Raw genomic sequence first — 6,327 nt, 5'->3', positions numbered from 1 at the left:
CTCTTAGCTCGTTAAGAAAAATGTGTTAACGTTAAAAAAAATGAAAAATGGTTGTAGTATTAAATTAAGCACATTAAATCAAGGATATGATCAGTAGAAATGAGAAAGAAATGAGAAATTTTAATGAGAATGGTGTCTGTTATAATGGAGTACACCTGGCACGATAATGTTAAAATGGATTTTCGAATTCAAAAGAAAAAAATTCCAGAAGATATAGCGTTTGTGCAATCGGATCTGCAACTACATACTATTCACTTTTAGGAGCCATTGTCAAATAAAAATTTATAGGGGGCTGAAGCTGAAACCGCTGTCATTCAGGAAAACCAGTCTAGAGTCTAGTAACAGGCGTATGGACATGCAACGTTCGGATAAAGGCAACGTTTGCGGAAATATTCAATATTGTGTCTAGGCTTTTCTGGCTATTATCCCTCCTCTCCTCAAACTCCGCCTTTAAAATGACAATCATTGTTCATACCTTCCTATCTGCAGCTCTCACCATTGCCGGGGGCTCACCATCCTCTTGTCGGGATCTCAATTTAAGGTGGAGGGAGGATTTGTAGACCATTGTTTTGCTATTAGAATATCACCTATTATTTAAAATAAGTGATATTCTTATTATTTAAAATTTACTTATCTACATTTTCCTGTTTGGCTTTTGAGTATCTTGGATCTTGCGGTGGAAATGCCAATAACCGTCGTACTTCGCCTGAATGTTCTTCTGCTTGTCTGCTGCGTACGTTTCATTTTAATTGTATTTCTTTATTATTTATTTATTTATTTATTTATACCTCTTATTATTTAAAATGTTTTTGTACTTGAAATTGAAGTCTGTTCTGAAGAGCTCATTCAAAATTCTCAGTCCTTATCCATAGCTCATTCTTTGGTAACTAAAAGATAACCAGTTTGAAAAAAAAAACCCTTGAAAACTGGAAAAAAGTTTCCGGAGAAATGCTGCGTACATGAAAAATTTCTCTTTTTAAAAGTTTAAAAGTTTTTTAAAAGTTCAAAAGTTCTCTTTTTTTTCTCTGTTTTAAATAAAACCCATAAGAAAATAAATAATAATAAATAAAATAAAATAAAATAAATAATAGAGCCGCATAAAATTCTCCTTTTGAGACTTTCACGTGCAGAAATTGCTGGGTGTGGGTCTGCTTTCCCTGGTAATGCCTGTCCCACGTCAGTGCAGCTACACTGAGGGAAACTGAGGAGGACTTCACCTTCAAGGCTTCTTATTCAGTCGTTCATACGATGAATACATATGGAGCCGGGTGGGGCAATGAAAAAGCAGCCTTAAAAGGTGTAAAGCGATCCAAGAATAGCGCTGACTGTGTGCTGGAGATCATTAATTAAATTAACGTCGTTAATTACGTGTAACGTCGCCGCATTTTCCTGTTTTTCACATTTCTCAAAATTGCTGCAAAAAAAGTGAAATGACCATTTAATAGGGTATTATAGAAATTATTCCGTGAATAACAATCATTTCTACCACTATTTTCAATTCAATTCGAAGCTAATCAACTACTCGAAGCTATTCTCGAATCCATTATTCTTAAAGGAAAATCCAGAGCATTGCGGTGACATTACTCTTTTTTTTTGGAATTGCGGTGTTCGTATTTTGTAGCCTGCCTGCGTCTACACACCACTTACACTTTTTTTTGATGTGAAATGAGTTTTGTAAAAATGTAAGTAAGTAAATTAAATTTCACCTTAATGTGAAAATGAACTGATCTAAGAAGTGTGCAATTGAAAAGTGACGGATAACCGTGCACATTACTTGTGGAATAATGTTTTCACAATTGTCTTGTTTTTTTACAAAATAATTCTCGGATTTGTTTTCCTTTTGCGGATCCTTAACTCTTTTTTTTTGGCAAAAAACATCTAGAGAGAATCTTCCGTTTTTTGAAAACTTTTTTTTCTTTACGATAGACGTCCTGTGCTTCGAAATTCTCATGTATTGATTGGATCGGTCAAGAAGTCTTCTCTTTTTTTTACAAAATGATGTGATTGATTTTCTTACTCGTTCAAATATACAATTACTTACTGTTATAATAACAAGAATAGTTCTTGGATTGAAACGTAGTTTTTAATTGATTTTCTTGAGCTGTAGCCAAGATTTATATTGATTGGCTCTATTCTCTTTCTTCTCTCTTTCTCGGATTCGTTTTTTTTTTCCAGACCATTAACATTTTTTGGCAAACATCTAGAGAGAATCTTCCTTTTTTTGAAAGCTTTTTTTTCTTTTCGCCTAAAAAATGCATAAGCGCTGTTTTAACCTTCTCAAATGATTATAATCTCAAACATGAAAGTAAAGACCGTATCGTAGCCGACGAGTAATTGCCTTTCGTTTATTCTCTCTTGAGAATTTTGACTGCCATGTTAGAAAAAGAGCTTGGAAAAATCGCTAGCACTTATGAGATTGATTACCTGCCGCTCTACGACAAATGCAATCGTTTTTTAAAACGAAAACATTGTATGAATTCAGTAAACTGGAAAGAAATATTTATTGTTTGTGTTTTCCAATGAATACTTTATCTTATTTTCTGTTTTTTTAAAGTGTTTTATACAGATTTCTGATTATTTTATTTATTATTTCATATATTTTATATTTATTTATTATTTTTTTAAATTTCTGACTATGATTTTTCTCGTTGTATTCTCTTTGCATGAGAACATTGTGCAAATGAAAATAAGTGAAACGCTTGAAAAAGTTGAATAAAATGCTTCCAACAGTTTCTTTTGCATTTTTCACTCACATATATGGGATTTCTTGAAGTGAATGGGAAAGAAAAGTGAAAGATTTTCATTTGAACACTCGAATCATAACACCCGGGTATTATATTTGCATATGTCGACATAAAAAAATTGAATCCAAATACACAGACGAAAGAAAGTAAGAAATATTGAGGTACCCCAAATCAATAAGTATTTCGTAGCAGGTCTATAGAGAAATGGAAAAACGCTTCTTCAATTTGGCTTCGCTATTGGACAAGGCACGTCTATCATTTAAGGAAAAAAAAATTTGCTCAAAGAATACCGCTGCACGTCTTTCCGGAGCCAAACTTCATTCGTTTTTATTGGAGGCCAATCCATCCCTCCACTGATTCCTCGTTTACCGATTTTTTTTTACTTAACTTTAATGAGACTGGCGATCCATCTAATCCTCTACACTACACTGTTCCTAACCAGGTGGTGATGTAACACCGATTTAGAACCTATAGATTTTCATATGAGCGTAATTATGTTAGTTATTAATATCAGTTATGTCAAAAAATGTGAAAATCCCGAGAGTGTAACGTTCAACGTTGGAACAATCTATAACCTATAAGTTTTCACGAAAATTAAGGTTTATTCTCGATTTTGCGATTTTTTTTTCGAGCTTAAGTGGGAAAATCGAAGGCGATTGCCCGCTAAGGTGTGAAAAGACTATAAATGCTTTTTTCACTCGTTCATTTTCTCTTTTTTTCCTACTAATTAATTAATTAATTCTTCTAATTCTAATTAATTTTTTTTCCTTTGTGCTTTTTTTACAACACCACGAAATTGATTTATGAACCAGTCAAAAACTTTCTTCTTTTCTGTTTTTTCTTTAATTTCTAAATTTTTTTTTAACTAATACTGTACAATCAATCTAATCATTTTGAAAAATTCCTCTCAAGTAGTCATGGATGCTTCACAGTTGTGGTTCTTGACGTTTTCCAGTCGGTTTCGTAACGGAATGGAAATATAACCAGGCTTAAGGGGTTAGGGAGATTTTGACAAAAAAGGACAGACAGAAATAATGCCGCTACCATCTTAAGCATGCTAGTTAATGCATTGCATTCATTTTTAAGAAACTCACCATGAAATTTCTGAGTAGTTGAATCAAAAAAAAAATTATTATTAAATAACACATTGATAGTCAAAATCTCAAAGACTCCCAGCAGATTTTTCGTGAGGTTTATATGCTCCTATGACATAAGTATTTTGTCACAAAAATCTGCTCGTTTTTTTTTCTCGAATAAAATCCCCATTGAGAAATTCAATCTACCCTCCTTAACAGTAGGTATCGGATTCGAGGTAATTCATCGTCTTCCGTCTCTCATACATGCATATTTTTCTGGAACATGAAATTTTCATTCTTTCCTAGCCACAACCAAATCACAATGTCTTTCCCATACGCTTGGAAATCACTTGGACAAGTGTAGGAGCTGTATAGCATGTTGGTCCCGTTATTATGTCGTACTCTTTGAAAATCGTTGCTATTTAGTTAGAAATCTCAATGGAGTATGATATCGCTCACGTAAAGTGCTTGTTTCACACGAATACTCGTAAGTGGAGCGAGTTTTCCAGTTTTTTCTTCTTTCTCAAGAAGAAAAGACATAATCTGACTTATACACTTATGCGGCTAATTTTCTTGTCCGAGCGTGAGTCCTTCAGCTCACGAAAGTAACTGAAAAAGACAAAAAAATAGAGATGATTTGATTTTTTTGGCGGTCCAGATTCCACTACATAACTTACTTGTTTATTGTTTTCTTTCAACACCGTAACAAACTTTGAGGTACCCTGTGATCAAAGAATTTTGTGGAAATTTGCGTCGAGCTGACAAGTAGTCGGACAATTTTATTATCTTTATATGATAGTGAATTATTTTATAATAGCACTTTTAATTACGAGTTTTTTTCTTCTTGAAACTAGCTGATCACCCACGTCAAATCCAATAATCCAAAATACCTTGAAGAAACATTTTAACTGCGTAAAAAATAATCGATAAATTTTCTTACGTCAACTCATTGACGATTAAAACGTCGTCATATGTTTTTACGACTCGTCTGAATGTCCGGCTAAAGCCGTACTTCAGACTTTCCACGGTCTTCGCTTCGCTCCTTTTCACTGGTCAATGAAAATATTAATAGTAGTAGCATTTTCTGTGAAATTAGATTTGTGTTATTCAAACAACCTCTTTTTTTAAAATAACTATTAAAAGCGAAAGATTTCATAGCTTTCTTTCTACACAAACATTTGGAAAATATTCAAACTTCTGTTCCAAGCACTCCCACGATACCAATTTAATATAGGTACGAATTCTGTTTTTCTGACAACGTTTCCTTCTTCATTTCTTTTTTTTGCTATGAAATTAGGCGAAAGATTCCACAGTTTTCTTTCTGAACCCATCATCTCTACTTTTGAAGACTTCGACTCATTCATTCAGACTTCAGCTTCAAACACTCTTTCGATATCAACATAATATAGACACAATTTGAAAGCATTCCTCAAAGTATGGGCTTTCCCCCTGTTTTCCCTCAGCAGTTATCACAGAATGATGTTTTAACGTAGAATGGCGTGGATATCATCGTACTGATGAAGATGACGTTCCACGCCAGATCATGTAAACTGTTGGCCATTCGTTAAAGGCATCACCCCACGAATCCGAGATGGTACGGATATCCGGTGGAGCAGTTGTGAACGGGATCGTAGATTATTGAGAGGATGGTGATTCCGTCTATTTCTTCCTAATTGCCGTAAAAAACAGCCCGGAAGATACGGCTTCGGGCGTTCTGATGCACTATTTTCTACAAGGAGTTCGACTGGAGCGCGCCGCATCTTCCGGACCGTTTTTCACGGCAATTTGGAAGAAATGGACGGAATCACCCTCCTTTCTATAATTTATTATCCCTTGAAAGAATACTCCTTCCGAAATCTGCACCACTTCAGATTCGTGGAGTGATGCCTTTAAGCAGCCGTTTGCGTGGGTGTTTCCACGTTCTGAAGAAGGAGTACTATCAGCGTGAAGCAAACGTGCAATGAAATATACGTGTGAGGTAGTCGTAGAGGTGAAACACAGAACGGGCCAACGTCTCGTTTACCTTTCGCGACATGCACACAATGGTGCTGCGCGATGCTACACGATGCGATGCACTACGGCACAGCAATTCGGCGCCGTTGGACCTGTCGCATCCCATTTTATAGCTATCTAGAGTCAGCGCACCAACCCGATGCCGTGGGTCTCGTCGCACCCCATTTTGCCGCTCTACAACGCCAGCGCACCAATTCGACGCCGGTGGACCCATCGCACTCTATTTTATAGATATCTGGCGCCGGCGCACCAACCCGATGCCGTGGAACTCGTCGCACCTCATTTCACAGCATTCTGTTGTTGGCGCACCAACGCTGATGGACCCGTTGCACCCTTTTTACCACTCTACAACGAAGCGCACCAGTTCGACGCCGGTGGACCTGTCGCATCCCTTTTTACAGCTATCTGGAGTCAGCGCACCAACTCGATCACGGGGTTCCGTCGCACCCGTCTTTTAGAATTTCGTTTCACACACACACACATACACACACGTG

This window comes from Necator americanus, chromosome V, assembly GCF_031761385.1.
Source record: "Necator americanus strain Aroian chromosome V, whole genome shotgun sequence".
Taxonomy (NCBI): domain Eukaryota; kingdom Metazoa; phylum Nematoda; class Chromadorea; order Rhabditida; family Ancylostomatidae; genus Necator; species Necator americanus.
This window is presented reverse-complemented; position numbering follows the sequence as displayed.